Below are 27063 nucleotides of genomic sequence, written 5' to 3'. Positions count from 1 at the left end.
AAAAAAAAAAAACAGAAGGGAAGGGCTAATATATTAGACCTTCAAAAGCAGGAAGAGGCACAGGTGACATGGGATGTCAGCCTAAGACATCATCCTCCCTCTCCCCCCAAAAGACAGGCAGACCAACATGCTCTCCTCGAGGCCCTCCCCACCCCACATTTACCCAAAACCTTCCCTCTGAAGCCATTTCTAAAATGTACACACATCAACACCTAGCATTTTTAAGAGCTTACCACCAGTCAAACACTGTCCTACACCCATTATGTAGGGCTATGGTAAAGCACTTATAGGCAAGGCACTGGGATCAAGCCTCAGTGCTACAAAATAAGATAAAATAAACACACTTAATACATACACCCCTTGTGTGGCAACACGCTTGTCCTCTCTGGGTTCAGTTTCCTTATTTATGAGTGGAGAGAATGGCCATTACAAGTAAGCACATGGCTCAACCTCACACAGCTCAGTAGTAAAGTGAGGGGGAAAGAAGGCAAAAGAGAGGGTTTGCTCGTGTTCTAGTTAGGAGAAATGAAAGGGATGCTCGACACACAGATTTTAAGAGGCATCTGGGAAAGAGGCTGTAGAAGTGAGCAGATGAAGGAGAGAAGAGGCAGGTGGGCGGCCACAGGCAAAAGAGACTCAGCTCAACAACTTGGAGCGTGGCAAGTGGAAAGCCCACAGGAGGGAGGGGATACAAAGACACAGTCAGGGCCAGGCGTGCTGGCGCATGCCTGTAATCCCAGCACTCAGGAGGCTGAGGCAGGAGGATTGCTGTGAGTTCGAGACCAGCCTGGACTACATAGTGAGTTCCAGGTCAGTCTCAACTACATTGTGAGACCCTGTCTCAAAAAAACAAAACAAAAAAAAAAAACACAGTTGGTCAAAGGGTAAACTGTATTCAACTCTCTCCGTTCACCACATGCCCCAAACTCAAACTTAAGCAAAGGTATATGCTAAACTTTAAAATGGCCCAAGTGCCCCTCTGAATGTGTTTTCTGAAAATTAACTTCACTTCCCTGCTTTTAATACCCTCTTGTGATTCATCTGAGCCTCACTAGAAACAAAAAGATCTCCTGGGAGCAAATATTAATTCAAGCTCTGTAAGATACTTTACCTACAATGTTAATGACTTATACTCCTGTTGTGTTGCAGCTCAGCCATGAACCCCATCCCATGGGCATCCTCCTGTCCCGGGCATCACCTCCACCTAATGACTCATTCAAGGGCAATGAAACCAAGAGAGGCGACGCTGACCAGGGACTTCCTTCCCTCCTGTGGCCTCCTTTCCGCCGTTCCATACATCTTCAGGATGCTCTCTCCTCAGCATCCCCACTGCTGGTGGCACTGCTCTTCTAGGCTGTGTCAGGTATGGTGCAGCTCCTCTTCACATGATCAGTCCACAAGCACGTGTGAGGGTCACAGCACCGACTCAGAAGGTGAGGCAGGGAACAGTAAAGAAGAAAGCAGCTAAGTTGGCAGGACTGGACCCACAAAACCAATGAATGGGGGCCTCATACTGGTGGCCCAGGTCTACAGAGGTTCTGGAGAAGCTCCCAGCAGGGACAAGCTGAGACATTATCTAGACCACATAGAGGGCAGAGCAGAGGGGCCTCCATGGAGCAAGGATTTCACACAACAGCATGAGGTACAGTGTCTGAGCATGAAGCCTGGCGAAGCACAGGCAGAGGCACCTGTAACAGCAAGGGGACTGAGGTGATAAGTGTCATTCATGCTAGACAACTGCACATTTGACTGGAAAGGAAACAGGAAGCCACAAAAGTCCCTGACCAGGAAAGGACAATAAATAGTACATAACCACAGGGGCCCCTGAGCAGTGACCTGGAAGGAGATGTAAGCAAGACCTGAGTCCTCATCCTTCACCAATGAGAAAAGACCAAGGGCAGTTCCCACTGCAGTGGCCCGAAGGGGCAGGGAACTTGGGGAGGGAACCAATGGCCTGGAAGCAGAAACAAGTCCTTGACTTTCTTTGGGCCGAATATAAAGAAACTCACAGGAGCGATGAGCACAAAAACCTAGAGGATACCTCCTCTGCCTCTGTCAGTCAAGGAACCCATGACACAGACAAAAGCATCCTCAACTCTAGCCAGAGCTTAGGGAACTTGGGGACAGAAATGGTATCACCGTTTTCCACCTACCCTGGTCTTCACAAAAAGTTACAGACAGCTTCTTCTCAGAAAAGGAAGAGGAGACAGCACTAGCTGGGGATCCAGAATCCCTGTGTAAAGTGGAGAAGGGCAGGACAGGACAAGCCTCAGCCTCAAAGAAATGTTGCAATCTACATGGGCAACCCTCATTTTCTCAGCAGAAGTTTGGCAATTTCCTGCATTTGCAAACATGTTCCAACTGTAAGTACATTCGATTCCTGAGTCTTCTTTCACCTGATGAATTCAGGTATAAAGTAACGACTTATCTCCTCTTCCTCTAAGATGGCTACAGTCATCCCATAATGGGATACATGAAGGACAGAAATTAGTGCCTCTCACCACTGTTCGCTGATGTCTTACTCCTTCGTTGTGTCCAGCAGTCTCTCAAACAAGGGCAGCCGCAGGAAGTTCGAATCCTCAACTCAAGACAGGAATACCCTTTGTTACTCCACACATGCATAAGCCATTCCCTAACAGGGGCAAGCACCTCAACAGACGCATGCTTGCTGCCACGCCTGCTGAGGCACTCTTGGAGATTTGCCCACTCAGATGGATCAGAAAGGTCAAGAAATGCAGAACTTCTGCCTTCCATGTACTCACAAATGTGTATGTTTTATTTATCAGAAATTAGAGGTATCAAAACCAAGACAGGCAGTATTGTTCTTCAGTGTGTGAGATCTGGAGCAGACCTGTGTTCACCTACTTAAAAAGCCACCACTCTAGCTGGGCAGCAGAAACCCTAACACAAGAGGAATAGATTAATGCTGATCCACCACCCCTGTTCATTCAGTGCTTCTGTCCTCAAAGAAAAAGGCTTTGTCGTAAGGGTTTTACTTATCACTCCTCCACATACTTAGGAGCAACAGACTCTGAATCAACAAATGACAACACTGCATCCACAGAAAAAAGACCAAAGGGGCCCATGTTTTTCTAGAATCCTGGTGATCTGAGTTCTCATCCAGCTTAAAGCCATTTTAAAGTTCACTCTTGAATGCTCTGGGTTTTTTGGGGTTTTTTTTGTTTTTTTTTTTTTTTTAATGAAGGCACAATGTCCCCACAGGTTTAGCTCTGTGTGACTGAACAGAAATAACTGAGGCAGTCAGTCAGCGCTCCCAAATACTCCCTTTTCTGGCACAAAGTTTCTGCCTTCTCCCAGCAAAATATAAAATTAGTAAACTGGGCAGTATGATAAAGCCACCAGCCCAAAATTACAGCCACACTTATTATTATTAAGGATTTACTATCCCATTTTTTATGACTAAAAAGCCATACTTATTATTTCTTTATATTTAGAAGAGCTTTTAGAAATAAGTGAAGGTCTCTGAATGTCTGTACTGTAAAAAGTGGACAATAAAAGGGTTTTAGGCTGCATACTATGTTTTGCCTTCTACTTTGAAATAACCAAAAACCTAGTAACAGTTTCCACTAACCTACTGAGGATAAAAGTGCTTTCTTTCAACATAAGAAATTTAAATTACTGGGTTGGGACAAGAGAGGAGAGTCACTTTTTAAATAAAAGGAACTACGTCAAATTAATTTTTCTGACCAAAAACTTTAATATTTTTTAAAATATAATTTAATGTGGGGATTAAATAAAAACTTAATTTTTTGGGGGGGGGGTCCATCAGAAAGCCCTAGAATCTGAAAGGTTAAAACACTATAGTCAGAAAAATCAGATGTAGTTATCTTGTTTCCTTCAACTAGTTTAATTAATTTACTAGTATTTATTAACTAGTAACTATGAATTATATAGGTGCTGAACCTTATACTTAAAATGACAGATTTTATTACAATAAAAATTATTAAATGTTTTAAATATTTTAAATCATTTAAAATATTTTACGTTACACTCCTGAGATACCATAACACAAAATATAAATGAAATAACACAAAGTATCACTAAGTAAATAACCTATTACTGCATGAAGTGTATTCATCTTGAAATATGTTAATTTTATCTCCAGTAAGGATTAGACTTATGGATGTCAAGGTCATTGTCAAAATCCAAAACCTGTTTTAAAAAAATAAAATGAAGTTTTCTTAATGAGAGCCAATTTTCTTGTGCCCAAATTTGGAAGATCCTGTTTTCTGGATCATTCCACCACACTTACGTGGCTGCAGCAAGCTCTCCACACCCAGGGAACCTGAAGTGTCCACCGCTGCTGGCTTTGCTTGTTTTTAATTCCAACTTTTAACTTAGTTCTGGAACAAACAGAAATGGTACAGATGCGATTCTGATCCACACGCATTCAGCCGAGTTCCCTAGCGGTTGTATTTCTGCTCAGTACTCAATGCTTGCCCCGGCTGCCTGGGAAATTCCAAGTTCAAGTTGTTTCAGATGCCGCATTTAAACTGACACTGTGGTGTTTTGATCTAAAGAATCCTTCTCTAATACAAATCAGCACTGGAATGTTCCACTTCTTCCTGACTGGAAATTCCATACAGACCCTATTCTGTGCTCTCTGGTTTATTCTGGGAATGTTAATCCACTCGATTTTTGTTACACACATTTTATAACCACCCTGGGCCAAACAAACTAAAGTTCTGACTTAATCCACATTAAGGACTTCTTATCTGTGATGTCCTATAAATCCCTACGTACTGCAAGGCTTACTCTGCACTTGAAAATAATTTCATAAAGTTAAATACAACTGATCTTTTAAGTACTTTCTATATTACTTTTTCCTTCTTAAGCAATTTTTGTTCTTTGAAGGTATTTATGTTAGCTGATTAATTGGAAAGCATCTTTCAGGTGCTTACTCTACCCACATCAAAGCTATGATTGCAATATTCATCATCTACTGCCAGAAGTAAGAAACACAAATAAAAATACAGTACTAATACCATGGCAACACTAAGGAACAATGGTAGAAGTATGCATGGTACTCAGTATCAGCACAGATTCTTATATTCATTAAACATGGCAAATGGACATGGCATTCTTCCCTATGACCCCCCTCCGGGGCACAGTGACAGAGTCTACTACCACAGCTCCTAAGTCACTTCTGCGAGACAGTGAGTGAATTCCAGGCCTGTCCTGTTTCTCTAGGTGTGCAGCCTTGGATCTGTCACTTAACCTTGGTGGCTCTTACTTTCCCCACCTGTGATATGGGCACTTTGCAATGGCCATCACAAGGTCTTTCCAGGTCAAACTCTGATGCTCTGGTGGGTGCATGTTAACAGTATTTCCTTTCCAGAGGCCACAGAAAGTTGAAACACTGCAAACTACACCTACCCATGCCCCCAGAAGATGAGATCTTATAAATAAGCCAACAGGAGTTCCCAGAAGTTTACCGAAGAACCTACGATTGAGTGTGGTCCAGCACCCAGTTACCCTGTTTTAGCATAGGTTCAAGTGACCACTACCTGGGGTCTTCTGGCCCACAGCCAACGTATCTGCCCAGAATCTCTCTCCCATACCTGGTCCCTTCCAGGACTTCATGTCCTGGTGATAGCATCACTGGCTCTGCAAGTCATAACCAGGGAGAAGACAGCAATCCCAGACCCTCCTTACCACCACTTTATAAGGATTTCACATTCTAACATGAGACAAAGCAAAACCCCTCTCTCCAGGTGCTCAGTCACACATCTAGCCCAAATCACCATCCTCTTGCCTGGATCTTCTCCCCAAATGCCTCCAAAATGGTCCCTTTCTTTTTTATTTTTTGCTTTTTGCTCTCATTGAGTTTGTTAGTACATTTAGGTATACAGTACAGTTAATTCATTATTGGGATCTTGTACCTTTACATGACAGGTCTTGGTTCTCATTTTTCCCCTTGTCCCTGCCCTCCCTTCACCCCCTCCACCCTCCCCATTTACAAACACTTTATTTCCATTTTTTCATTATCTCATATATTTTTCTTTTCCCATATTACCTTTCCCCTACCCTTCCCACTTTCCCTACACCTTTAGTCCTTTTCTTCCTATTTCACATTGTCAATTATCTCATTAGGATCTTATGTACTACTATAGTTTTTCACATCAGAGAAACTATTTGGTATTTACACATGTGTGACTTATTTATTTCACTTAGGAGTATATCCTCAATATGTATCCATTTTCCTATGAATGAATCTAATTTCTCATTCTTTATGCTGAGTAGTATTCCATTTTATAGGAAAACCACATCTTTATCCAGTCTCCAACTGATGGGCAGTTGGGCTATTTCCAAGTTTTAGCTATTATAAACTGTGCTGCTATAAACATAGGTGCGCATATATCACTCTGATATTATTCTTTTAATTCTTTTGGAAAGACACTCAGCAGAGGGATGGCTGGGTCAAATGGAACCTCTAGTTCCAGCTCTTTGAGGTATCTCCATATTGATTTCCATAGTGGTTGCACCAGTCTGCACTCCCACCAACAATGGAGAAGGGTTCCTTTCTCCCCACAACACCTCCAGCATTTGTTGTTGCTTGATTTCTTGATGGCAGCCATTCTTTGTGGGGTGAGGTGGAATCTCAGTGCTGTTTTCATCTGCATCTCTCAAATGCAGAATGGTCCCTTTCTTGAATGTCCCAGTCTATGACACTTCTTCCTTCCGCTGCAGACCAGCTCAGGGATCCCCTGTAACAGCACTCCCCACTGCCTTTCCCAGTTTTCAAGACAATCTAGTCCTGCACACTCAGTCATCAATGGCCTCTCAAACATCAGCTCAAGGTCACTGTCCTGGCATCCAGCCATCCCTGATACTCACATGCACATTTGCCCACACACTGAGAACATACAGCATATTCATGCACTTCAATGTATGGCTGTGTATGCACACTTGCTTGAATACATGTTTATATGTACTTACATATCTTCAGTTGTGGATATATACATGCATGGGCTTGCTTACATATCATGTGCATTTATACTGATAGGCAAGCTTGCATATACATGTACATGTGCACGTACATACCTATGCATGCACATGCCTATGCACTTACAAAAGAACATGTGTGCACATTTATGCAATGCTACGCACAATGTTAGGGTATGCTGGCACACAGGGACACACTTACATAACATACACTATATTCATGCATACACATGCTCATACACAGGCAACACACACCTCTACGCTTCACAATAACAAATTTCCTTTTCTCTTTTGGACTCTGACCCATGATTCTGATGCTTGGAAAGTCCCTTTTGGTACTCCACCAAAAACTATACAGTACCTCACCAACAAGTCCTTTAAAAATCTACTTGGAAAGATAATCTGGTTAAACAAAAGATGAATCCAATTAAAGAAGTTCAAGCTGGAAAAAAATCTAGCAACCAACATTAACTCCAGTAAGCAAAAAAATAAGTATAAACAGAATGAAATCTAAGTAACTGTGATGGACAACATAAAATATACATACAATTACTGCATTTCTTGAAATAAAATCTAAATAAAGAATAAATAATAAAACAATAGCACACAAAAACAATAGCTGAAAAAGGTATGGTAAGAGCAATGTTAGGGAGGGGTAGGAGCAGGCAGAGGCAGCACTAGGAGACATGTCATCCCGCCCACACCCTGCCTTCCTTTCTGAAGGGGAAGCTGAGAGCTGCTGTTACTCAAGTCAACACACTAAGAAACACGGGCTTAACAAAAAGTTATCAATATAACCACTGTGGAACTAAAAACATTGATGCCTTCTATGTGCCTTCTGACTTCATATACCAGTAAACAGAAAACAGAGGGAAAAAGTAAAGAAGCATAAAACAAGATTTTTTTAAGTTAGGAAAGACAAAATAAGTCTGTTTCAGAAACAAACAAATGTGGAATAAAATCAAAAAAGTCCATGATAAAATTAAAAACTAAACCCAACTGTTTGATCTATTCAAAAGATGTCTAAAACTAAGGTCTCCAGATTTTGGATTTTTTTTTGTTTGTTTGTTTTAGTTTATTGGTATGTTTTAGGTATACAGTACAGTTACATTCATTATTGGGATCTTGTACCTTTACATGACAGGTCTTGGTTCTCATTTTTTTCCCTTATCCCTGCTCTCTCTTCGCCCCCTCCTCCCTCCCCATTTACAAACACTTTATTTCCATGTTTTTATTTTCTTGTATTTTTTTCTCTTCCCTTATTACCTTTCCCCTACCCTTCCCACTTCCCCTACACCTTTATGGATTTTGGATTTTGGACATGCAGACAAACATATGTAAGAAAATGCAAACAGAGGTAAGAATGAAAATTAAAATACTGTTAAAAGCTTAATTCACAGGGGCTGGGGATTCGGCTCAGTGGTCCTGCTGCCTGCCTCTCAAGCGCAAGGCCCAGAGTTCGATCCCTAGTACTAAAAAAAAAAAAAAAAAAAAGTTTAATTCACAGTCCATGGATTTGGCTTAAGGACAGAGAACTTGCGTGGCATCTGTATGGCCATGGTTTCCATCCCCAGTATCAGAAAAAAAGGAAAAAAATTAATTCTTAGATTTTAAAAAAAGCACTGAAGTGGGAAGGGTAGGGGAAAGGAAATAAGGGAGAAGAAAAATATATGAGAAAATGAAAAATGGAAATAAAGTTTTTGTAAATAGGGAAGGGAGGAGGGGGTGAAGGGAGGGCAGGGGCATGGGGAAAAAATGAGAACCAAAATCTGTCATATAAAGGTACAAGATTCCAATGATGAATGTAACTGTACTGTATACCTAAAATGTAACAATAAACTCAATGAGAAAAAAAAAGCAATGAATTATACAAAGGTCATCTTACAATTTTAAAGGTAAAAAAAAAATCACAAAGATATCCTTAATTTGGGGTTTTGTTGCTCTTGTTGCTGTTGTTTTGATACAGGGTCTCACTATGTTCAGGCTGGCCTTGAGCTCACCATTAGCCTGGGATGGCCTCGAATTTGGGCAGCCATTCCTCTGGGTCAGCCTCTCAAATACTGGCATTACAGGCATATTGTGACCACGTCAGGCTTAACGTGGCACTTTTAAATCAAGTAACAGAACAATGCAAATAAGGCAGAACAATGCTGGAAGCAAAAACTGCAATGATCAATGGAGGCAAGATCAACAGAGGAAAAAATGGATTTGGGAAAACTAGCAAATCTCTCTTAAACCCAGCAGATTAAGTAAGCAAATATAGTAAGAAATAGGATTTTAAAAACAGAGTAAGGTTTACCTAATATATAAGTAACAAATACCATACTCTGCCACCTGCTAAATAGAGCATAAAGGGCCACCATACTACCCACAAAGAAGCCTGAAAAGGGTCACAGATCTTATGAGCTCCAAAATACACTAGTAAGATGCTAAAATCAACAAGTAACACAAAAATACCACTACCAAAACTTCAACCGTGTGGGAAATTCCTAAACTCCTCATAGCAACACCTAGAAGAGAGGAAATCAAAGTGAACTGCCACTGGGTGTATAAATGTATGGGACCTGAAGAAAGCTAAAAGGGTAACTAGTTACAGAATCTAAAAACAAGCAAACCAACAAAACATTTGATTGAAAAAGTAACAGTAATGAATAAAAATTATCAAATGTGAGTTTTTAAAAGTAAGAATAAATTAGAAAAAAATTAAAGAAACAGCAAAACTGATATATAAGTCAATCAGACCCAGAATAGCAACCCTGGGTAATAAGAGCAAAGCAGAAAAGCTACTGCAATACAAACAGCACGGTAATAGCACAAAAAGGACATGAGTGGTCCTGGGATTTATCGCAGTGGCACCATTACTGCCTGGCAAGCTCAAGGTCCTGAGTTCAATCCCCAAAAGAAAAGAGACAAGACAAGACAGACAGACATGAGGACTGAGGGAATAATGAGAGGATGCAGAAACAACCCCAAGTTCCATCAAGTGATCTTTGAAAAAAGAGCCAAAAACACACAGGAGGACAGATGGCCAAGAAATTGGGAAAATCGGCCATCCACACGCAGAAGAATGAATCTCGACCTGTATCTTTCACCATATACTAAACTAAAATCAAAATGGATCAGAGAACTAAATGTTAGAACATAAACAGTTAACCTACTGGAAGACAAAGTAAAACAAAGTCAAAGGTGTAGGCAAAGACTTTATGAAAAAACCTTGGTTACTCAGGAAACAGTACTGAGAATCAACAAATGGGATAATAATAAATTTTAAAAATATCTGTGCAGCAAAAAAAACAACCAATAAAGGGAAGAAACAACCTACAGAATGATGAAAAATTCTACCAGTGATTCCTCTGAGGACTGATATATAGAATAAATAAAGAACCAAAAAAATTAGAATCCCCAAAATAAAAATAGAATACCCAATCAAAAAGCAGGCAAGTGAGGGGGCAGGGGATTTAGCTCAGCGGTTCCAGCGGCACAAGGTTCCAAGTTCAATCGCCAGTACCAAAAAAATAAAAGCGGGCAAGTGAAATGAAGACACCTCAGAGAGAAGTACCAATGACCACATGAAGAAATGCTCAACATCACTGACCATTAGAGAAACGGAAATTAAAGCAACACAGATTCCATTTTAACCCAGAAAGAATGCCTATCACCAAGAAAGCAAATAATGACAAGATTCTGGAGAGGCTGTGGGAAAAAGGAGCCATTCTACACTGCTTGTTAAGAATGTGTACGACAGGGCTGGGGATTTAGCTCAGTGGTTCCACCACCTCCCTCGAAAGCACAAGGTTCAGAGTTCAATCCCCAGTAACCCCCTCCCCAAAAAAACTAGAAATTTGATTCGACCTAGATATTCCCCTTCTAGGAATCTTCCCAAAAGAGTTAAAGACATCATGTTATAGAGATACATGTACTCATATTTACAGCAGCACAATTCATAATATCTAAATCTTAGAAGCAGGCTATATGTCCATAAACAGAATGGATAAAGAAAATGTTTTTATACACCATGGAGTACTATTCTGTGGTCAAGAGGGATAAACGAGTCATTCGTAGGAAAATGGATGCATCCTGAGACCATAATGTTAAGTGAAATAAATCAGACACACAAGCTTAAATTTCACATGGTTTCTGTCATTTCTATAAATTAAAATTATAAATAAATTTATAAATTATAAATTATAAATTTATATTTATATATAAATTATAAATAAAAGCAAAGTTATAAAAATAAAATTATAAATAAAATATAATGGGAATAAGAGGACAGAACTTTCTCAAGCAGGAAGGGGATCAAGAGATGGAGGAGGAAATGGGAGGGGAATGGGATGCAAAAAGGAATTAAGATATGTTATGCACATGTACCAACTCCTCACAAGGAATGTAAATATTATGTACTGCAATGCGCTAATAAAAATAAAATACTTCCAGGGCTGGGGATTTAGCTCAGCGGTTCGGTGGCCTGCCTTGCAAGTGCAAGGACCCAAGTTCAATCCTCAGTACCAAAAAAAATTAAAATTAAAATAAAATAAAATACTTCCTTTGAGTAAAAACAAAAAGACACCATCACCTATAACACGGAAGCAGTACAGTGCTTATTTTTCATATCTTCCAGAACAGTGACTTACAATGAACATATAAATGTATGGCTTTCATCTGTGCAGTCTGTTTTCCTTTTTTACTGTATTTCATATCCAAAACTCAAAGAAAGAGAATAACAAATTAAATTTAAATATAAGACAAATCAATCATTGACTCTTTGATAACCCAGAGAATGAGATAAGTCACTCACCAGCCTATCAGTGAAAAAGGCTGAGAAAACTGGGACTTAACGACCACCAACAAAAGAAAACTTGAAAGAATGCAGTAATGTTTTTCAAAACCCTAGATCAATAAATCTGATATTATGGAAAAAAATGAATGTGTTTCTAGTAAAACAGAAATGTACCAAATTTACTCAAGAATACCCAGAAAAAGTAAACAGACCAAAAATCATGTAAAAAAGCAAGTGTTCGCTCCTTTGCCTACTCAGATGGGAACCAATCAGTCAAATTCACACCTAAAATCTTGCAGGCCTTTTAAGAAACCTCATGTATAGGTTTTCTGAATGTTTCTGGAACAAATATAGATAATGCAAAGTTCAAAAAAGACGTGCAAAACAATGTGTGGAATACACAGGCAGACAACTGTTATCCCCAACAAACAAAATACTCTTCTAATTCAACAAATCAGGCATATGTCAATGGTGAAATCAACAAAGTAAATGAACAAGTTCCTCACAAGAGGAATAAAACAGTAAATAGACACTAAGAAATACTCATCGTTTAACATGTTTTAAAGCAGGATGGTATACGCCCTTACAACTCGGCCAAAACCTGAGACTGATGACAGCAATCAGAGACCGTGACAAAGAGAAGGTCATCACTCACACAGCCTCTCCCTGCACCAAGTGCAGAACGGCCTCATGGAATCTTTGTTGGGAAATTTGGCAATATTCATCAATTAAAATGCCCCTTCCTTCCAAAAATTTCACCTCAGGGAACTTATGCTAAAGAACACAGTCTTACCTTGAGGACACACAACCATGTCTCAGAAAAGTCCCCTTTGTGAGATTCAAAAAAGGCATTACACCAACAGGAGACAGAAAGGTGAAGAGCAGCACTTCAATGTGAGGGGAACTGGCCTTCTGACACAGGCCCTCTTCCTGGCTGCTCAGGGCCACATCCACCCTGATGGGCCAGTGCCCTGGCCATACTGGTTACTAGGAAAGAGGAACACTATGGGTATGTACACAACTGCACTCAGTGTGGGCCTTAACAAGTTAGTTGCATGGTGCTGCCACCTGCCTCACAAGCACAGGAGCCTGAGTTTGAGCCTTGGTACCAAAAAAGAAAAAAAAAAAAATTCAATTGCAATGCTGCAATTTAACATTTTTTTCATTTAGTCATCGAAAAACTCATAAAAACATGGTGCCATTTTAATTTTTGATAGAAAAGGTATAGTCACTGAAAAACTTCATATATTCATTAAATTATTTAAATGCCTAACAGAAGGACTGGGGCATAGAAGTCACTCAGGAAATAAAATAGGAGCTTGGGTAAAATAAAACTATATCGATTTTCTGAAATTTCCTACACATTTTTTTCTTTAAAATGTAATTTCCTCTTTGGATTTAAATATACTGGGCAAAGATGATACAGTCTTTGTCATCTATCACCTATGCATTTTGTACAATTATCTGAAAGGAAATAGTTTGATCTGGACACAGAGAACACTGCCCTAAGTATCTTGCTATCTTGAAACTAAACTATCAAAATTAATTTGTAGTTGGAAAATCAATAAATGAGTTATCTGCAGTCAACTCCACAACCACCAGCCCTTTTAACAGTAGGAGAGGCAAGGACTACATGTTAATGCCATTTTGTGGATTTTACATACCTTATTTTTGAAAATTTATGCGTATGCCTTAAAAGTAAAGTATGCTATCTGTATCCCCTTGGACAAAAAAACAAAAAACAAAAAACAGTAATACACGGGATATAGCTGTCATTGTATTCTACTGTCAATAACTAAAATGTTAACTTCATATTAATTTCCTGAGATAATGGCATTCAGAACAGCCCACTGCCAGCAAAAAGAATTCTATTCAAGAAATAAAGTCCACATCACATACTTACAGGGACAGAGACCATGTTTGATGTCACTACTGTAATTCCTCTCACTTAAAAATAGGCCACAAGTCCACCTTCTAAGCTCCAACTTCAGACAGCGTAAAGTGTATTAAACAAAGTGGCTTTCAAATGAATATAAAAGAAATTCTGCATCAAGTGATTAACTGTAAGCCTATGGTTCTGTTTTCCACTAAATCTCCAAACTCAGTCATGGTTTGTCCAAGAAAGGATGTTTTAATCAGAATGCTTTAATTTATTGTGATACTGACATCCCATCTGACCAGCAGATCCTAAGGCAATTGAATAAACATAAATTTCACATGACTGGGTAGAAACAGCCTAAGCTCTTGAGCTCCGAGATGTGTGGTCAACAGCGGGTGACAGCCTGTGGAGGTTTAAATCATGTTCTAGACAAGGACCACTGATGAAATCTAACGCACTGAGACCCTTGGATTTGCAGAACTCTCAAAGAATGCAAGGTCCACTCACTAACAAATGGTGACCCAAAAAGTAAAGGTTCACATTTTTTCTTTTAAGCAGAAATAGGCCTTTGCCTAAATATGCTATGTGCAAAGCAATGTTTTGCTGAGACACTGAAATAAAGAATGATAGCCGAGCATGGTGATGCACACCTGTAATCCCAGCACTTGGGAAGCGGAAGCAGGAGGATCGCTGTGAGTTCCAGACCAGCCAGGCCCTACATCATGAGTTTCAGGTCAGTCTCAACTATATAGTGAGACCCTGTCTCAAAAAACCAAAAAAAAAAAAAAAAAAAAAAGAATGATAGCTAGTTGTTTTTATCCTACCTGAACAGTACACACTTGGACTTTGTTATTTCACCTGAGTGTATGTTTAAAAGTCCAAGTTTTCTGAACACTGATAACTGCAATTCCACAAGGTAGTAAAGAGAGGTGAAGTGTGTTTCAACATCATTTCCCCTATCAATAGAAGCTCTATCTCAGTAATTAATATGAGAAATGGAACTTCACCCTAAGCCAAAACAATGAACCTGCTGATCAGAATGGCTGGATGTATAAGTGCAAATAATGGGTAAGCCAAGGAGTCATTTCCAAGAACAGAACCTAGACTAAGAATGAGGAAGTCATTTAAGTATATCATACCTTGAAAATGGGGCAAAACTAAATTAACCAAACTGAACAGCCATTTTAAAACATGTATCGGGATAAAGATTAGGTCAGCTCTATTCCCTAAAAATCATGGCAGGATTTTATACCTACCTTACTGCATGCACTTAATAGCAATTCTCTTGCCATTTTATACTTAAGGCCCTTCCTTTCCCCTTCTCTTCCATCTGGCTTCCAAAACCCCACACACACATACACTCTCTCATTCACAAATTGGCCCCATATAAAGTGTATCATGCACACAACAGATAATTCCTGGAAGCACAGGAATAACATGCAAAAAAAAATCTACTGAAATGAAGAAATAAAAATTCATTACAATGCATTTAACTCTCATCTCCTTCAATGAAGCAACCTCTTACAGGACCTCTCAAAAGACTTTCATTTGCTATGAGTCACTTGCTCTCTTCTTCCTTCTGAGAAACAGCTTTTTTGAACCAGTATTGTTATTAGTTTTATTTTTATTATCTAATGCCCTATTTTACAAAGACTGGTGAAACACACTTTATTCCAGAACTGTTCTGAAGAGACAAAAAGGTTCGCTCTTCAACAATGGATGCCCTAATATCTCCAAATTTATGCACTGTCATAAATTTGGACCCAGAGCTGAACATGTACTAATTTCTAATTCAACAGCTATACATCAAATCTCCAGAACCTAAGAAGCCAAATGAGTGAGTGACAAGTTCATCAGCACAGAACACTTTAAAGAGGGTCTGTAAAACCATAATCTCAGTAAACTGTCCTGATCCTCCACAGGAAGAGCACTTTGTTGATATTCTACCACTACAACAATGATTTACAAAGGAATAAATTAACTCTGCCTGGGGTTTGCACTCCAGGTGTGTACCTTAAACTCAAGCAAAGTTAATTGTTTCCACATTTTGCAAATTTGCTTTTTATATTGTAAGGTTAAAAAAATGGAGTAAATTATGGAAAACAAGTTTAAAGCTTCACATGTAAAATACATAACATCTAACTAAATGAATTAAACTACAATTCTCTCTTTTTAAAGGAAATATAATACTTATGAAAAATAGGAATCCCTCACAGTTTATATGGTGGATATAAAATTATCAGATAAAGGTACAGAATACACACACACACACACACACACACACACACACACAACCCCAATCCAAAAATCCTAGTGAACTACAAGAAAAATTAATGCATTTCAAATTACAAGATCAACAGGTTCTCTCAACCTGTCAATCAAGCCCCTAGTGACAATTTTAAGTCATGTGACTTTTAGCTTGGAACACAGAGGATGGGACTCTGGCCTAGGAGAGTGGTGACATGGTGAGCAGGCGCTCTAGGGAACACAGCATTCTGGTGAACAAACGCCACACCCTTTCAGTGGGGGGCAAGACTGTTCAGGAAAAGAACAAACACAATTATGATTTTCCTCCTATGTTCCCAAATTCTCCAAGTGCCAGCCTCCCTCTGCAATGCAGACTGCTTTGTGGCTGCTTAATGGCAAAGGGGCCTAGCTCCCCCTCATCCAGAGCTGCCATCTATTGCCCACAGTCCTTTCATGGCCCCCAGGGTTAGGGCAGCTTCTCATCTCATTTTACAGTTGAAGGGGTGAAGGTACACAGCAGCTACTATCTATCCAGTCATAGTGAAAGTGCAAGTTGGATCTGAAGCCAAAAACTGTGTCCACTCTGCTAAGATTCTTTTTTGGCAAAACTGCAATGCTGGAATTAAGACATCTAAGTTATCAAAAGGGCATACAAGAGGAGGAGGCTTGCATGCAAGGGGCATGGCAAACATCTGAAGGAGAGCTCTTTGTTCCAAGAGTGTGCAGGAGAGAGGTCTGGGGGACAGGGTCCCCTGCCTCCTGACCATGCCGGCTGTCTCCCTCAGGGCCTAGGATCCCAGCACTTACACCACTCTGATTTCAGGACAGAACCTTTCTTCCTTTAGCTGCTATGATCCACCTGGGTATTTCACAATATATTTTCCCTTTGATTAAAAACAAGTTACAGGGAACAAAAACATAAACTTGTGAATCACAGCTTTCTGACTCAACCCAGCCTGGCCTGGGTGTTGGGGTGCTTCTCACAGGGTGGGCCATGACGACCCAAGGCCTATATCATCCTGTACCAGGATGGGCTGTAGATGGTAAAAACACACATGGGTTTCAAGGCTCAGTTTATAGAAAGAACAAAAGCTATCTCAATACTAATTCTTATGTCATTTAGAAACATTTTGGGATACACTGAGTTAAATAAAACAAATTATTGACGTTGATTTCACCTGATTCTTTTCACCTCTTTTACTGTCATTACTAGAAAATGTAAAATTATATATATAGTTTCTGTTCTATCCCTCCTGGGCACAAATTACAGTAGCCTATAGACCAAATCCTAACCCATTCCTGTGCAGTTTATGATCTAAGAACAGTTTTTACAATCTTAGGTGGTTGGAGAAAAAAAAATCAAAAGAAGAATATTTTGTGATAAGTGAAATCACATGAAATTCAAACTACAAATGTCCATAAAGGTCACCTGTTCTTTGACACACTATCTCTAATACTGCCCCCAGGCCATAGTGAGTCAACACAGGCTGCCTGGCCCAAAAAGCCTAAAATACTTCCCATCTGGCCCTGTGCAGAAAAACTTTGGTCAACCCCTGCCCTAGAGTTCTGTCAATGTATGTTTTCACAGATGAGGTGGGCGGAGCTCAAGCCACCTGGCGCCTGAGGTTGCTGGGATGATCCTTTACCACAGGAACAGCAAGAGCTCACTCCTGCCAGAGTCTCTGCATCCCAGCCTCCTTCGATGACTCCTAGAGGAGTGTTTTCAAAGCCCCTGCTTATTTTCAGAGCAGAGAGGACTATACAGAGACCAGGGACTCCAAAGACTCCTCAACCACGGTGTTTTATGCAGCACCCATCCTCCCTTGGGAAATATGTCCCAGAATTGGGAAGAGGGCCAGGTGGGCCAGGTGGACACGGGCCTTCCAAAATGTGAGCTCTTAATTTCTGCAACCTCAAAGGTTTCAAAACAAGATGAAAATAAACTCCACATACATTTCAACAAGCACAAGGAGGATCAGAAACCAAGGTGCCCCACAGGTTGTCTACTCAGGGACCCTAGCTCTGCTCAAGTTAGTTAACTGCATCAGTCTGTGAACTTATGCAAAAAGGGATTTTAAAAAAAGCTATGACCAAGGGCCTAAAATTGTTGATTATTAAATAACAGATAAAGATCCCAGAATAATTTCTGGTTCATAGCAGGCACCTGCTTAAGTATTTGTTGAAAAGAAAAGGGCATTCACTGAACAATTCATTTGGAGAAATGGTTTTTCAGGCATTTACCTAATTTGATTCAAGTCTAAAATAACTGTTCATACATAAGAATTAAATTCATTATATATGGGAAACAGTAATGTGCAATGCCTTGCATCATACTGTCATGTTGACTCAAGAGTAGCTCTCAAGAACTGTGGTTTGTTCTTATGACCTCAGTTACAAAGAAGGACCTTTGATAGGCACTACAGCATTTGCCTTGAGAAGGTTACTCTAGGCATTTTCTATATAAAAAGAGCCTCTATAAAAATGCCAATATGAAAACCAACGTAAAAAGTTTTAGTGCTATGTACTTAAAAAGACTTTCTCTCATGGCAGAACTGATATAGTTCATTTTGTTCCCTGATGGTCAATGCAACATGTAAATGTTTAGCTTTCTGCTTTCATTATTAGAAAGCCTGGATTCTACATTTTGGTTCATGTGTACTCACTAGAGGATATCTGAGAATTTGCATATTTTCCCATGGTCATAACCTACGTATTCCACGTCTTGCTCTTTATTTATACTTTATCATATATTGAATATGAAACCTCAAGTACACATCAACCTTTAATGAAATGAGATAGGTATAAAGAGGCAAACTGTTAGTACCAACATGTAAATAACAGCATTTCAATTACCAGATATCAATCCTGCAGAAATCATCACACAAGCACATAGAGGATGAAGTCCACAACTATTCTACTGATCAAATAAGTCTCTGCAATTCCTAGTTTACATTATCATATCTATTTTGAGAAACTTCTAGAAAGGCAGAAACTACCTAATATAGAGATTCAGGTAAGTAATGGCAAAGTACTATCCTCTTTGTAAAAAGGGAAATAGTTCTAAATTTGGGTCTCAATTTGGTGCTTTTTCTCCCCTTACATGAATCTAGCATGTGGGCTACATCTGCTCATATTAAGAATTCAAAAAAATGTTACAATTTCTGTGATTCTTACACAATGAAGTAAAACTAAATGGTCCTTGCCCAGCTCCCACTTTCCCTGAAGCAAGGTGAAAAGTGGAGACTCTACCACATGGTAGTTAACAACCTGCAGGATCCCCACATACATCAACTAGGGGCAGACAGGACAAAATCCCACCAGCCCAGTGGGTGGTTGATGCTGGTCGCACGTTTGAATTTCCCTCAAAGAAAGAAGAAAATATTCTGTCTCCCCGGGTTCCACTGGTGTTTAGAATCTCCTCTTGCTATCTCATCCATTAGCACCAAAGATGAGCTTAGAAACAAGCACTCACCTCTGGTCAGCTCTTGTCTCAGCTGCTCCCTTCCCCAGCTGCTCCGCAGCTCCCTCCCTACCCGCATGGGCATCATCATCTGGTAATCTGCTCATCACACTGAGGACCACCCCTGCCAACAGCTCTCCTCCTCTGTCCCTGCATGCATCTTTGTGGCTCAGGACAAGAGGAGTGCAGGAAATTGACAACCTACCAGAACAGGCACTGTTTTTCGAGTCCTTTGCTTAGCATTTTTTGATGATTTTTTTTTTTAGGGCTTTCTATTATTTGGCGCTAATAATTTGCTTTCTGTATTTATTCTCATAAAGTGTTATTGGTATTGGTAATTACCACTAGGTTTCCTGAGAAAATCTATACCCTGGCCCCCAATACTGGGCTGAGACTCAGTGCCAAAAACTGCCTTGTGTTAGCTGGGCATGGTGGAATATACCTGTAACCTCAGCACTGAGGAGGCTGAGGTAAGAGGACAGCTGCAAGTCTGAGGCCAGTCTGGGCTATGCAGTGAGTTCCAGGCCAGCCTGACCTACATAGGGAGACCCTGTCTCAAAAAAAAGGGGCCGGGGATTTAGCTCAGTGGTTCCACAGCCTGCCTTGAAAGCACAAGGTCCGGAGTTACATCGCCTGTAGCAAAAAAAAAAAGGCTGCCAGGTGTTAGGAACAGGCCTTTCCGCTTCTTCCTGGTCTGAGCTACACAAGGCTACAGTGGCCTTACATGGTGATGACTGGCCCCAGTGTCCACACTAACACAGCATTCAAATGGAGAGATGCAAACACTGACTCCACACTTTCTCCTATCTGAAGCTACATCTAAGCATCACAGATGAACTCAAGAGGGCTTTCTATGAACTAATAATAACGGATCAGTTGCCAGACCTATACTTCAGAGTGCTAACAGGATTTCAATGTTCTTAACAACCTCATTCTCAAAGCAGACTTTCAACCACACCTCATTTTTTACACTGAGCACAGAGTGCTGCAAAGAAGACTAAACCAGCAATCAAGAAGCCTGGGTTTGAGCCCTGCTCCCTCTGTGAGACTGGCAGAGTCACTAATATTTCCAAATTTAAGAGCTTACAGGATGTACGGATTTGCCCAGAAATCATCTCTCAGCTTCCGACAGTTATAAATGTGGCCCTCAATGCAGTACTACCTTCTAAAACAAGACAAACAGAAATGATATAAACTTACAAAGAAATGTAAATACTCCTGAAACCAAGTATTTTCCTTCATGGTCGAATCAATTAAACACTCCCAACCAATAGAAAAACCATACTGTTAGACAGCAAGCCACACATACACCTGCTCAGACCAAAAGGCACAGCTGAATAACCTATCCCTGGCGCTGGGAATACAGTTTGGTCGTAGAGCACCCTCTAAAATGGAGGACCACACCTTCAGACAGCAGGACCAAATGACTGCCTCCACATAAACTCTCTCAACCAGCCCTTAACGCATGCAGCTAAACAAGAGGCATGGATTATAACTGTCTCACACACACACACAAACTCCAAACTCTAAGTCTGGTGACAGATACTAAAAAACGTGCAATACCATAAAAATTAACCTTACTTTCTAAAATTTACATTCTAAACAGCTCATCATCTTTCATCAACCCAGAAAATAACTGATAAGCCAATCTTCCTGTAAAACCATTAACAGATTCTGCTCTTCTGTCACCAGGGTAATTTACAGAGGCTAATTTTAATCCTACCACTAAGCCACTAATCCCATGACTCTACAGAATTGTCCCCAAGTTTACGTTGCTATGGCAAGTACTTTTACACTAGGAATCCTCTTATTTACTAACAGTTACTTTTTTAAAATTGGTTTTAGGAATCAGATCATTCTTCCTCGCTTATTTTCAAAAGTAAAAAGCCATTTCTGAAAAAGAAAGGCACTTACTTCAGCACCTGGGGTTGTACTGTACTCATCACAATAACATTAATTTAAATTATGCCTGGTGTTACTCAAAGGGAGAGATTATCATCATTATGCTAATGGTCATGCTAAAGTCACAGAAAGCATTGAAATGATTCATCTAAATCTGGGGAGGAATATGATTATCAATCAATGATGGTATTTTCTCAAACTGGGATAAAAATGTTCTCTTGTGTCATGGTAATGTCGATATAAATTATGCATTGCCAAGGCAACGTGCGTCACACTGCCCTGGTTCTCTGAGCAATACCTGGCCCACCTCTCAGCACACACAGGCCTTGCTTGGGGCCAACAGGTGACAGTGCATAAATCTGTTTACCTAGTTCCTTAAACAGGAAAAAAAATATATGATTATGGCTAATAAGACTTGTTCAACAAGAGAGAGGTACTCCACAGCTATTCAAGGTACTAAAAGTGGAGGGGCATCTTCTGTGCTAATAAGCTCCTGAGACACAGCAGAAGGAGCCACCTTTGTGACTCAAAGGCAGGTCTACCCCACAAACAAAAACCCAACATGTGTAACCAAAACATACCCACAGATGAAAAACATCACACTTACACCTGCAGAAAATTCTAGAACAGTACCACAAAAAATCAGTGAAATTATGAAATAGACACTGTCCATCCATTCATTGATTCATCTTCGGGGGGAGGGGGCACCTAAACCTTTAAAGGGAGAAAAAAACCATTTTTTTTTAGCTGTAGTTTAAAATCACTGGAATAACCAGGAATTGAACAGTGAATGTTTTCTGACCAGCCCAGCTTTTAGCCTCATGTGCAACCAGCCGATGTCTTAACTACTCATGTTTGGCTCTGTGTTTTCCTGAGTTAACACAATCACTCAACATTTCAGGGCAAACTCTTCCCCACCAAAATTACCTCAGGACAAGAAAGACATGAAACTTGCTCACTTCCCTTAAGTATCAGCTGAATAAGAAGCTGCTAAAGCCACAAACAATCTCCCTGAACAAATTTCAATGCATCATTGACTGTACTAGATTTCAAAGAACATTCTCGAATGCTGAAATAAATCAATGCCTAAGCACAGCGCCTAGTCAGCTCTTGCAATATAGGTTAAGTAGTACCATATGGCAAAGACAGACACATGTTGCCCTTTGCTGAAACAAAGGACAAAAATTCCTAAACAAATGTCCCTTGCTTTCACGTAGTAAGAGCTGGAGATCAGAGGTGTCTCCAAGTGTTAATGCTGATAAAAATTTACTTCTCAGCCATTAACAAAAAATCAGTTTTAACAGAGATCTTCAATTTTTTTAGAACCTCAATTTTTAAGTCTCCCCGTATGTTTTGAAAGCTAACACCATACTTAATCTATACACACCATCTCTTAAATGAGCAAGAAAATAGGAGGACAGCTGTATGCAGAAGGCTGTGCTGACATCAGCAACTCCCCAGGGAGCGAGGAGCCCAGAGACACAAGTCTACCTGTTTCTGGAAGAATAAAGCACCTCCTTAACTCTGCTTGGAAACAACAAAACCTACTCATCTCTCACCCCACTTTCACCATCAGCTGAGAAGTGTCTGAACCTTACAATTATATACACTGCACATCTCTTGCAAGTAAATGCTCACTATTTAACAGCTTGACTAAAATTCCTGACTCAAAAAGCAAAAGCAAAAAAAAAAAAAAAAAAAAAAAAAAAAAAACAAAAAAAAAAAAAAAAAAAAAAAAAAAAAAAAAAAAAAAAAAAAAAAAAAACCAAGAAGACAGAAGCACCTACCAGAATGAACACTGATTAGAAACACACAGAAAAATGTATCCAAGCTTGATGCTGTTGCTTTTAGATGATTTTTCCTATTCTCTTGGGTTGTGTTTTGCTCATTACTTAACATATATTTACTTGTTTGCTTTCTAAAAATAGTTGCAATTCTAATTACTCTGCTTTGTAATTTTCAGTACCATTTAGACTGAAGATGAAATGCCAGATCTTTTTTGGAAAACTACTTTTAAAGCATGCTGAGGGCCACAAAATTACACTTCTTTACCCTTCCAATGTCTGCAGGGGAAAGCATTTCACTCTGCACACAAACATGACAGCTTCTTCACTCTGGCAGGGAAAACTACAGCAGCTCAAGTCACATGTGGCCAGATGTAGGGGATAAAGAACTCAAAACGGACAGTTACAGTTATAACTGCCCATTTTTACCATTCCATAGGAAATATACTTCATATACCTCAGCGGCCAGTACAGGAGACCCATTTATAGCCCTTATGAATGCATCCTCCCTATTGCTACTTACTTAAGTCATACCCTAAAAATATGCCTCCTTGGAAAACAATTTATTTTAAAGTAAAGATACTTTTTAAAGACTTGAGCAAGACCTTCCAGATCCATAATAAAAATCTCGCTTTATTCTTCTTCCCATAAGGTAAAATTTATTACATAAATGGAAACGCAGGGTGTAATTCTTTTCTTGAAATGAGTTTGAGACAACTTTCTAAAATATCTGAAAATTCTAAAGTAACCAAAGCTTGCTTCACATGCTAAGGAGAACTCTCCAACCACCCTCTCCAGTGCCAGAGGTGCGATGGGAGGGCGTTAACTCAGGGCAGAGCCACCCTTTTACTTAAAGAAAAATGCCCATTGCCTGACTCCAAACTCACTTGTTCCTGGGACCTGATAGAACAGAGGCTAGGGCTTCAATGTGGAAGACACCTTCTCCTCCATAGCCTGCAGACCTCCTCCATGGTCTGCAGCTCAAACCAGCTGCACTACATTTCTGGCCAGTGGGTAGAAAGGCAGGGGTGAGAGACCCAGGGGGGAAAAGGGAGAGGAACACAGCCAGCTCTCCCAAACCCAAAGGGCACCACACAGATCCTCACCCCTGGGTGCAGCTCCAACAGTCCACATTCACACCTGCCTCTTGGAATACCCATATACCTGTCTCCCTGGAACACAGAGTGACAGATTCCAACCACCACCCACCTTGACTTCACAAGGACTCCACATCCTAAGGCTCACTGGAAAATGCAAATCCAAATGAGATGCAGCTCCCCAACAACACTAGAAAGGTCACTCGGAGGCCCCATGAGCTAAACAGAGTAATGAAATTAGTCCTTGATATTTCCATGTTAACAATTCCAGAAGCAAAGGTCAAAGGTGCACGGGGAAGGCCTTTTGGTAGGATGGCAACTAGGCGATAAACAAAAATACAGGGGAGTACGACTGTGCTGGGGAAGCTGTGAGTGGTTCACATTCAGTAAGAGGAAAGTTAATTGAACTTTTCCCACCACTTCTAGAACTTTTGAGGGGGAGGGATTAGGCAGCAAAGAGATGCATTTTTGAAAGGACTGATTGTGTTCTAAATAGCTTTTTCTAAGCACTAAAATGTATAAACATTTGCAGCTAGTAAGACTTCTGCTTTTGAAGGAATGTTACTTCCAAGTTCAAATACTGATAATGTAGATATGTCATCAAATAAATTTTTGTTTCCACTTTGTTCCCTTAGATCTATTAATTACAACGAGGTATAGACCCATGTCTACCACTAAGAAAACTGGATCTCTCCAGATACATTTGGCCAACCAAAAACCAAAGAGAAAGCTGATAAGCTTGTTCTGCACACATAACAGCAATGCTTTCCTCAGTCAGAAAACTAGTTATAAGCAAAATGCCACTTGTAATTAGATAATTAACATATGTTCTTTCCTCCTAAGTTGAAAGTGGAATAAAAACCCAAACAGTGAAATGTCTCAAAGGTCTATACAAGCATATTGCAAGAGGAAAGTGCACAGGCTGAGACAGGCTCCCTCCTGCTGAACATAATCAGCTTATATTTCAGTTTCCTATTTCTATGGCATTAAGGTACAATGCAGCTGAAACTCTAAACACAATCTCCAGTCAGACTTGAAGCCACTCCCATAAAATTCTTTTTCAGAGATTCCTTCTGGTTAACTATGAACAAAACCAAAACAGAGCCTAGAAAAAGAATGGATAAAAAAACCCACAACCCAATAAACTCAGTACTGGTTTTTCAAGACCCACCCATGACTTAAACTGTGAGGTTGAATTATCATTTTTCCCCATTTGGGAGGACTGGAAGCCATCTGTTGAGAGTATTCCTTACTTCAAAGTATTCTTTAAAGAATCTTTTTTTGTTCACATAATTGCTGCTAAGCTTAATCACATCAAATTCACTTCTAAAATTCAAATATCTCAGTAAGGTAAATGGAGTTAAAACCTTCATTTGTGGACATAGAGATAAAGTGCTTTTTAACACTGTGACCTGTTTTTATGTTTTATTTTGTTTTTTTTTTAAGAACTCTCTCAATCTATTCGCTTCATTTTCATCCCTGAGATGTCTTACAAAGTTAGAAATGAAAACTCCCAACAAATTTTTATCTATAAATTTAGTTACCTCTAAACCTCTCTACAAATAATAACATTAAACAATATAAACCATCCTCACAACATCAGCAGTTATTATCAGGTACACATCCTAAAAAAGTTCTTGACTCTAGATCAATTCAATATATTGTACAATCTGGAAAGACTATTGTGATAAGCTCTCAGAAACACAAATAAGCACGTCTCCCTTTTCTCTATTCAATGTTGCAAACAGTGAGCTGCTACCAAATAAGCCACGCTGGTGTTTTGTTTCATTTTAGAAAGGCATGCCCAACAGTCTTGGTTAGCATTATTACAGATCGGCTGGGGATGCTATTTTTTTAGAATGTTAATGTGCCCTGAATGTTTCAGTATATTCAAATTATCAACTGTAAGAAAACAAAATCTTACTGGTGAACTAAGGAAAGATTTGAACGTTAGCACCTTATCAAAATTCTAATTTAATTACCAGAATACATGCGAGTCTTAGGGCAAGTTCAGTTTATCTGGAACCCATTCAAGATGGCTATGGGGTCACTCCTTGAAACTAAAGATGTCGCCATCCACTGACTCAACTCCATACACCGCTGATACCAGAATAGTGGTACATGGTGTATTAAATTCTGGCCAGTCTGTGTAAATAAAATTCAGCTCTTTCGACGCCACAATTAAAGAATGCAAAGAAAAATGAAGGAAAACAAATAAAAAGATCTTATTTCTTTACAAGGTAGTAGCAAGTACCCTACCAAATAGCACAAGAAGGTCTAGTTCCCTAAAGAAACGTTCCTAAACCAAGATACTTAAATTATATTGAGAGTGGTTTAAAACATAATCTAAGAAAGATCCTGGTGGGGTGCCATCCACTTTGCTTGCACTCTGCTCAACGCACATCCATTTTTAAATCGTCATTAGTCGAGATCCAATACTTAATGGCCGGTTCACGGGAAATGCCCTTGTGCTGTATGTGTAATTAAGGCCCCGTCTAAAGTTCCTTCTGTGACTTACTGGTTAAGTCAGCACAGAGTGGACTAGGGGGTCCAGGCGCCCCGTTCTTTGTTACACAGTGGACATCTCTGGAAGGCCCGGCTCGGGCCCACGGGCACATCTGGGCTTTAGAAGCAGCCCAGAAGTCTACACCGGCCTCCTGCTTATCACCAAGGAATTCATCGGGTCCCATAAGCAGGTCATAAACCAACACACATCAGCCCCTCGCCGAAATGGCCAAGCTCAAGTGCCCACCGGCCTCTCCCACCCCAAACTCGCCCCTTTCGGGGGCGCAGGACCCAACTCAGGTGTGAAGACTTATGTAACCGTCTTCGGGGACCACGCCTTTCCCACCACCCAGCCTCCGCCAGAACAAAGTGAAGTTTAAAATAGAAACCAATTACCTGGCCTCCGCCGCGCCTCGGCCCCGAAGCCCGGCTGTGCAGCCGCG

At 40.1% G+C, this 27063-nt stretch overlaps 1 protein-coding gene across 6 annotated transcripts in view; it reads right to left on the bottom strand.

Moving 5' to 3' along the window:
• Window positions 1-27063, bottom strand: part of Znf516 (zinc finger protein 516) — a 115951-nt gene that overhangs the window by 87845 nt on the left and 1043 nt on the right. For 4 of the 6 annotated variants that reach the window (XM_033757594.1, XM_033757590.1, XM_033757593.1 and 1 more), the window contains exon 1: window positions 27017-27063. The exons of 1 other annotated variant lie outside the window; for it this stretch is intronic. The gene's annotated coding sequence lies outside the window, so the exon portion shown is untranslated. Of the gene's footprint in view, window positions 1-4273; window positions 4365-27016 lie in introns of all 6 variants that reach the window. One more of the 6 variants, XM_033757591.1, reaches the window with a different exon arrangement.

Source organism: Fukomys damarensis, unplaced genomic scaffold (assembly GCF_012274545.1).
Source record: "Fukomys damarensis isolate Sample0158 unplaced genomic scaffold, DMR_v1.0_HiC HiC_scaffold_30, whole genome shotgun sequence".
NCBI lineage: Eukaryota > Metazoa > Chordata > Mammalia > Rodentia > Bathyergidae > Fukomys > Fukomys damarensis.
This window is presented reverse-complemented; position numbering and strand designations above follow the sequence as displayed.